This window comes from Tachyglossus aculeatus, chromosome 5 (assembly GCF_015852505.1).
Source record: "Tachyglossus aculeatus isolate mTacAcu1 chromosome 5, mTacAcu1.pri, whole genome shotgun sequence".
Classification (NCBI taxonomy): Eukaryota; Metazoa; Chordata; class Mammalia; order Monotremata; family Tachyglossidae; genus Tachyglossus; species Tachyglossus aculeatus.
In genome coordinates, this window is record NC_052070.1 from 27,757,926 (window position 1) to 27,766,659 (window position 8,734).

An 8,734-nucleotide genomic window follows, 5' to 3' on the forward strand; every position below is an offset into this window, starting at 1 on the left:
GGCTGTGAGCCTCACTTGAGACAATCTGATGACCTTATATCTCCCCCAACGCTTAGAACAGTGAATGGTACATAGTAAGTGCTTAATCAATCAATCAATCAATTGTATTTATTGAGCGCTTACTATGTGCAGAGCACTGTACTAAGCGCTTGGGAAGTACAAGTTGGCAACATATAGAGATGGTCCCTACCCAACAGCCGGCTCACAGTCTAGAAGGGGGAGACAGAGAACAAAACAAAACATATTAACAAAATTAAAATAAATAGAATAAGTATGTACAAATAAAATAGAGTAATAAAAATGTACAAACATATATACATATATGCAGGTGCTGTGGGGAGGGGAAGGAGGAGAGGTAGGGGATGGGGAGGGGGAGGAGGGGGAGAGGAAGGAGGGGACTCAGTCTGGGAAGGCCTCCTGGAGGAGGTGAGCTCTCAGTAGGGCTTTGAAGGGAGAAAGAGGGCTAGTATGACGGATACGCGGAGGGAGGGCAAACACCAACCTTATTGTTATAATTATTATGACTTGTAGCAGATTGCCTTCCATTCCCTAGCCACTGCCCAAGCTAGAAATGGAATGGGTATGCCTCTGCTTGACTCTCCCTCCTGTAGCTGAGACTGGTAGAATACTGGAAACTCACCAGAGGTGATCCCAAGACGGGCCAGAGATTCTACTTTGCCTCAAATAGAAATATGTTTATAATCTCTAAATAGGTCTTCCCTTCTAATGACATGACATGTAGTAACAGAAGAACAGATCCTGGATGGGTAAAAAGTGTTTTGTCTGACTTCACTGTTGTGGGCCTGATTCAGCTGTACCTCTCAAGGAAAGTGACTTGGTCAGAGATTCTTCTGCAACTACTTTGTGATGCTGACTGATGATGTTCAGAGCAAGACAATGTGAACAGATAGTACCCTTCCTTCAGAAGAAATGCAAAGAGCCTTGCTGGTATGTCTGTTGCAGTGATCTTGACAACAGTCTATTGCTCTGTCACATTGCTTGAGACGTCACTGAAGCTTTACATCTTTCCTTTTGCCTGCATAATTTGTCTCCTTTCAGTTCACCATTCAGTAGCTTCTTATAATTCCTGGGTTCAGCCATTGTCCTCGCATGTCCATGTTATGTATATATGTTTGTACATATTTATTACTCTATTTATTTATTTATTTTACTTGTACATATCTATTCTATTTATTTTATTTTGTTAGTATGTTTGGTTTTGTTCTCTGTCTCCCCCTTTTAGACTGTGAGCCCACTGTTGGGTAAGGACTGTCTCTATATGTTGCCAAACTTGTACTTCCCAAGCACTTAGTACAGTGCTCTGCACACAGTAAGCGCTCAATAAATACGATTGATTGATTGATTGATTGAAGGAAAATTCATTCATTCATTCATTCATTCAATCGTATTTATTGAGCACTTATTGTGTGCAGAGCACTGTACTAAGCGCTTGGGAAGTACAAGTTGGCAACATATAGAGACGGTGCCTACCCAACAGTGGGCTCACAGTCTAGAAGACCTCAGTACTTGCGTCCCACGTGGGACAGGGACTGTGTCCAACCTGATTTGCTTGTTTTCCACCCTAGTGCTAAGCACTTACTAAGTGCCAGGCACTGTGCTAGACAAACACCAAGATTACTATTATCATTATTATTAGTGAGATAACAGAAGACTTGACAGTACAACTTGGTTTGACAACTTCGTTTGACAAGGCAACTCCGTTTTGGGACCTTTTGGTTTTTAATCTCCTCCAAACCGCAGGAACATGTAGGAAGTTTGAATTCAATGAGAAAATTGAGAAATATCTAACTCAGTACTTTGTAATTTCATAAAAATTATTTTAAACCCATTTTATTTTTCACTTTGAAAGATAATTAATCACATTTGTAAACCAGCATAAAATCAATTATATGTAACTATATATCAATCATGTTACAGCTTGTTTCTTGAATTTTTGGAGTTGCTGTGCTTTTATGACAATTTTAGTTGAACTATCCAACATCTCAAGATGAATATTTAAATTTTGTACAAAACATGCATTTTCAGTTGAAGAATTAGGAAAAAATATATATTTTTACTTGAGTGTGGGCAACAGGGAATTACACTTAAAATGAGATAAAACTCAATGACCTAGAATTTTTTAAACAAACCCAACAGGGTCCTGGGAGTCAGAGGACCTGGCTTCTAATCCCGGCTCTGCCACTTTTCTGCTGTGTGACTTTGGGCAAGTCATTTTACTTCTCTGTGCATCAGTTCTCTCATCTGTAAACTGGGAATTAGGACTGTAAGCCCTATATGGGACAAGAACTGTATCCAACTCAATTATCTTGTATCCACTTCAGTGGTTAGACGAGTGCTTGGCACATAATAAGCACTTAACAAATACCACAATTATTATTATTTTTTTTACTTTGAAAGATAATGAGTCAATTATGTAAGCTATTATAAAATCAATTATACGTAATTACATATCATGTTACAGCTTCTTTTTTGAATTTTTGGAGTTGTTTTCCTTTCATGACAATTTTAGTTGAACTATCCAGCATCTCAAGATGAATATTTAAATTTTGTATAGAACATGTATTTCCAGCTTAAGAATTAGGAAAAAAAATACTTGAGTGTGGGCAACAGGGAATTACATTTAAAATTAGATAAAACTCAATCAGCTAGAATAAAAAATGCAAGGTTTTTAAGTTCTTTAGAAAACAAAGAAAATAAGGGAATGAAGATTGTCTGGAGATTGGGAAGCTGGTGAGGAGGAGGCAGATGGGATAAAAAAAAGATTTTTAGAGTTTTAGGCATGGAATTTTTTTATTTGAACAATACTTTTGTATTTTGAATTTTAAGAGCTGAAAATTTGAGTAGACTTCAAGTCCAGCACTTAGAACAGTGCTTTGCACATAATAAGCGCTTAATAAATGCCATTATTATTATTAGGCAGCTACAGTAGGACAGATGGGGGAGAATATATGGCTGCCAAATATTTGTAAAATTTCCAAATATCTTTAAAAAGATGATATGGTATAATTTTAATGATATTTGGTAAAAGGGGTAATGGTGTAGTCAGATTGGATTGAAAGAGTTGAAAGCAGGGAGTTGTTTTATCACATGCACAGAGAGGATTAATACAAGGCTATGCAATCTGTGCGTAGTGCTGAGTTTACTTTCAGAGCTCTCTCACTGGGAGATAACCTGGGAAATTCACCTTGGTTAAAACATTTTAAAGTATGTTCACTGACAGATTGATGAAAGCCCATTTAAAATTACCATTAGATATTTATTAGAGATAATTGCAGATCTGCCCATATAAGATGCCTTTTTGCTGAACAGGATATGAAAGGACTCCTTCAACCCACATATTCTATTCCACAAGTCCTTAACCATGGCATTATCCTTCCTTCATATTTCTCAAGGTCCTGGGTTTTGATTTCGACTCCATCACTTGTCTGCTGTGACACCTTGGACAAATCACTTAATTTTCCTATGCCTCAATTACCTCATCTGCAAAATGGGGATTAAGAGTATGAGTCCCATGTGGGACATGGACTGTGTCCAACCTGATTACTTTGTATCTACCCCAGTGCTTAGAACGGTGCCTGGCACATAGTAAGTGCTTAACAATTATCAGAAACAACAAAACTTATTCAGTGAGTCCCAAAATCCTGACAGTTTTGTTTTCACTAAATCTCTAGACTTTGCTCCTTCCTCTCCATCTAAACTGCTACCACGCTAGTCAAAGCACTCACCATATTTTGTTTCGACAAGTGCATTATCCTCCTTTTTATCCTCCTGGCTTCCAGCCTCTCCTCTCTCCAACCCACACTTTGCTCTGCTGTCTGGAACATTTTTCTAAAAAATCATTCTGCACACATCTCTCTACTTTCTAAAACCCTCCAAAGTTGCCCATCCATCGGCACATCAAGCAGAAACTCTTCACCACCGGCTTTAAGTCACCTCTCTCCCTCCAACTTATCATCACACCTTTCCCACTACAACCCACGCACTTCACTCGTCTAACACCAGCCTACTTTCTGTGCCTTGATTTTTGTCTTTCTAAACGTCAACACCTTGGTCATCCCCTCCTTTTTTCTTCATATCTGACAGACCTCAAGTCTCTACATCTTCAAAATGGACTAAAGGCCCTGCCTTTTCTGTCATCTTTGCACTTCAATTAATCAATCAATCACATTTATTGAGGTCTTACTGTGTGCAGAACACTTTATTAAATGCACAGGAGAGTACAACATGACAAAATAATAGACAAAATCCCTGCCCATGACAAGCTTATAGTCTAGAGGGAGAGACAGACATGAATATAAATGAATAATGGACATGTACATAATAATGATAGCATGTGTTAAGCGCTTACTATGTGCCAAGCACTGTTCTAAGCGCTGAGGGAGGTAAAAGGTAATCAGGTTGTCCCACGTGGGGCTCCCAGCCTTAATCCCCATTTTACAGTTGAGGTGACTGAGACAGGGAGTAGTTAAGTGACTTGCCCAAAGTCACACAGCAGACAAGTGGTGGAGTTGGGATTAGAACCTATGACCTCAATCAATCGATAGTATTTATTGGGTACTAACACCGGGCAGAGCACTGCACTAAGAGAGAGCTTGGGAGAGTTCAACAGTCAGCAGATATGACTCCTTCCCTCAAGGAGCTTGGTGGTGATGGGTGAGGGTGGGCTGAAGCCTGGCAGATTTGTGGAGGAGGGGAATTGGAGACATCTGGGGTTGGACATGAGTGAGATGAGAGCCGGGTATGTTTAGGAGGTGGGCTAGGGAGGAAAAAAGAGGAGCAAAGGGTTGGGGGATCCAGCTTGGATGAGGAAAAAAGAAAGGAATGTTCCTTAGCTCATGCGCTCAGCCCATATTTTAAAGAAGGGGCCATGTTTTTATAACAAAAGGGTTTGGACTTTCCTCCCATTTACTAATGGGAAGGAGAAAAACACTTGAAAACTCATGCTTAAAACAACAAACACAATTCGGAGACCTCCTGGGAAGCAGTAGGCTTTTATTTTACCCTGATCACCCTGAAGAGTTTTCAAAATAAAAATATTTGTGCCCAAAATTTGCTGAACTCACCCAACATTTCAGCCATCAAGATAAGCAGGCTTGGAAAAAGGAAAATAGTTCCATTCTGGAAAAATGAAAATAGTTCTAGTCTCTAACGACATGAATGGAAGGGGAATGAACTTATTTAGTAAAGTATTTACAAGCACAATGAGGGCCCTTAGGTCAGCTGTGAAACCCTCCCCTTTTTTCATTTTTCTCTTCAAAGCCCTACTCACAACCCAGCAGCTTTGGGAAGCTTTCTCCGATAATCCTCTGGGCTCCCCCAGGCCCCGCCCCCAGACATGCCCCCACATAACCACTCTTCCCAGCACTTTGAGGAGAGAAATACTCAAGAATGAATGGACTTCACCTGGCCCAAACCACAGACTCTTTATACGTCTCTTCCCAGCACTATACAGTGTAACAGATAATGTAGGAGCTCAATACAGAGTACTGCTTCCATTCCAGATTCTGGTGATCATTATTTTGATCTTGGGTCTTAATTCTCTGGGGGTGCATTTAATCAGTGGTATTTATTGCAGCATGGTGTAGTGGCTAGAGCACGGGCTTGGGAATCAGAAGGTTGTGGGCTCTAATACCGGCTCTGCCATTTGTCTGCGGTGTGACCCTGGACAAGTCACTTCACTTCTCTGGGCCTTGGTTACATCATCTGTAAAATGGGGATCAAGACTGGAAACCCTGTGTGGGACAGGGACTGTGTCCCACCCGATTTGCATGTATCCACCCTAGTGCTTAGTACAGTGCCTGGTATACAGTAAGTGCTTAACAAATACCATTATCATTATTATTATTAAAGCACTTACTGTGTGCAGAGTACTCTACTAAGCACTTGGGAAAGGACAACTCCATAGAGTTGGTAGTCATGATTCCTGTCTGCTTTGTGACCTTAGGTAAGTCACTTCACTTCTCTTGGCCTCAGTTCCCTCATCTGTAAAATGAGGATTAACAATGTGAGGCCCATACCATCCAAAAAAGGGGTGGGAGGTGGGGGGGATTTACAATCTAGCAGTGTATGGAATAGGGATGATAATGTCTTGAATTTACCTTGACTTCCTCCCTTTACTCGGCCCCCACCTAGCCCCGTCTGCCCCATAGGACTTTTGTACGTATCTGAATTTATTTATATTAACATCTGTCTCCCCATCTAGATCGTAAGCTCACTGGGGGCAGGGAATGCATCTACCAACTCTGTTGTGTTGGACTCTTCCAAGCACTTAGTACAGTGCTCATTGTGGACAAGGAATGTGTCTGTTATATCGTTATATTGTACTCTCTCAAGTGCTTAATACAGTGCTCTGTACACAGTAAACACACAATAAATACCACTGATTGATTGATTGGTGGCTTCCTTCCAAACAAATCCAAGAGCCCCCAAGAACACTCCCTGTGCCCTACAGTTGGGGAGGGAAAATTCTCAGAAACACGCTGACTCTTCTGAACTCTACCCAAAGAGACAGCTCATCCTGAGAAGACAGGTGACAAGTTTAGGGGCAGAGATAAAACTTCCCCATAGAAGAAGCTGTGATTCCAAGGGGTTTTTCTTCTTCTTCTTTTTCTTCTCTCTCTCTCCCAGGGCTGTAAAAATTCCTTCTGTTAAACCAGAGTGAGTGCAATGTAAATATGCTGCAGGTAACCTCCCCCAGCTTGGAAATTTTCCACTGGAGTCTAAGACCCTTTGATTTAACAGATCAATCAATCAATCAATCAATCGTATTTATTGAGCGCTTACTATGTGCAGAGCACTGTACTAAGCGCTTGGGAAGTACAAATTGGCATCACATAGAGACAGTCCCTACCCGATAGTGGGCTCACAGTCTAAAAGGGGGAGACAGAGAACAGAACCAAACATACCAACAAAATAAAATAAGTAGGATAGAAATGTACAAGTAAAATAAATAAATAAATAAATAAACAGAGTAATAAATATGTACAACCATATATACATATATACAGGTGCTGTGGGGAGGGGAAGGCGGTAAGGCGGGGGGATGGAGAGGGGGACGAGGGGGAGAGGAAAGAAGGGGCTCAATCTGGGAAGGCCTCCTGGAGGAGGTGAGCTCTCAGCAGGGCCTTGAAGGGAGGAAGAGAGCTAGCTTGGCGGATGGGCAGAGGGAGGGCATTCCAGGCCCGGGGGATGACGTGGGCCGGGGGTCGATGGCGGGACAGGCGAGAGCGAGGTACAGTGAGGAGATTAGTGGTGGAGGAGCGGAGGGTGCGGGCTGGGCAGTAGAAGGAGAGAAGGGAGGTGAGGTAGGAGGGGGCGAGGTGATGGACAGCCTTGAAGCCCAGGGTGAGGAGTTTCTGCCTGATGCGCAGATTGATCGGTAGCCATTGGAGGTTTTTGAGGAGGGGAGTGATATGTCCAGAGTGTTTCTGGACAAAGATAATCCGGGCAGCAGCATGAAGTATGGATTGAAGTGGAGAGAGACACGAGGATGGGAGATCAGAGAGAAGGCTAGTGCAGTAGTCCAGACGGGATAGGATGAGAGCTTGAATTAGCAGGGTAGCGGTTTGGATGGAGAGGAAAGGGCGGATCTTGGCAATGTTGTGGAGCTGAGACCGGCAGGTTTTGGTGACGGCTTGGATGTGAGGGGTGAATGAGAGAGCGGAGTCGAGGATGACACCAAGGTTGCGGGCTTGTGAGACGGGAAGGATGGTAGTGCCGTCAACAGAGATGGGAAAGTCAGGGAGAGGACAAGGTTTGGGAGGGAAGACAAGGAGCTCAGTCTTCGACATGTTGAGCTTTAGGTGGCGGGCGGACATCCAGATGGAGATGTCCTGAAGGCAGGAGGAGATGCGAGCCTGGAGGGAGGGGGAGAGAGCAGGGGCAGAGATGTAGATCTGGGTGTCATCAGCGTAGAGGTGATAGTTGAAGCCGTGGGAGCGAATGAGGTCACCAAGGGAGTGAGTGTAGATTGAGAACAGAAGGGGACCAAGCACTGAACCTTGGGGAACTCCCACAGTAAGAGGATGGGAGGGGGAGGAGGAGCCTGCAAAAGAGACTGAGAAAGAACGACCGGAGAGATAAGAGGAGAACCAGGAGAGGACGGAGTCTGTGAAGCCAAGGTCAGATAACGTGTTGAGGAGAAGGGGGTGGTCCACAGTGTCAAAGGCAGCTGAGAGGTCGAGGAGGATTAGGACAGAGTATGAGCCGTTGGATTTGGCAAGCAGGAGGTCATTGGTGACCTTTGAGAGCGCAGTTTCCGTGGAATGAAGGGGACGGAAGCCAGACTGGAGGGGGTCGAGGAGAGAGTTGTTGTTGAGGAATTCTAGGCAGCGCGTGTAGATCAAGTTCTCACTTAATTCATGGATTTTAGCTCCAAATTCAACATAGTGCCCTGCCCGCGTACAACTATGCCCTTGGATCTCTGACCTTTGGACATTTCATATTTGCCCACCCCCAACCCCATAGCACTTCTGCACAAATCTTTAAATTATATATTATAAATTATTCATTCATATTAATAACTATCTCCCCCTCTAGGCTGTAAGCTCACTGTGGGCAGGAAAGGTTTCTGCTAATTTTGCTGTACTGTATTCTCCCAAGCGCTTATTATGCTGCACAGTAAGCACTCGATAAATACCACTGATTGACCAGTCTAAGAGAACAGGTCTATCAACTCTGTTGTACCATACCCTCCCAACCGCTTTGCACACAG

At 43.0% G+C, this 8,734-nt stretch overlaps 1 non-coding gene across 1 annotated transcript; it reads right to left on the reverse strand.

Annotated features, from left to right (window-relative positions):
* Window positions 1–523: 523 nt before the first annotated feature.
* On the reverse strand, window positions 524–661 carry LOC119929219. Its single transcript, XR_005451354.1, has one exon. It is a non-coding gene; the product is annotated as a small nucleolar RNA SNORA7 (small nucleolar RNA).
* Window positions 662–8,734: the final 8,073 nt, after the last annotated feature.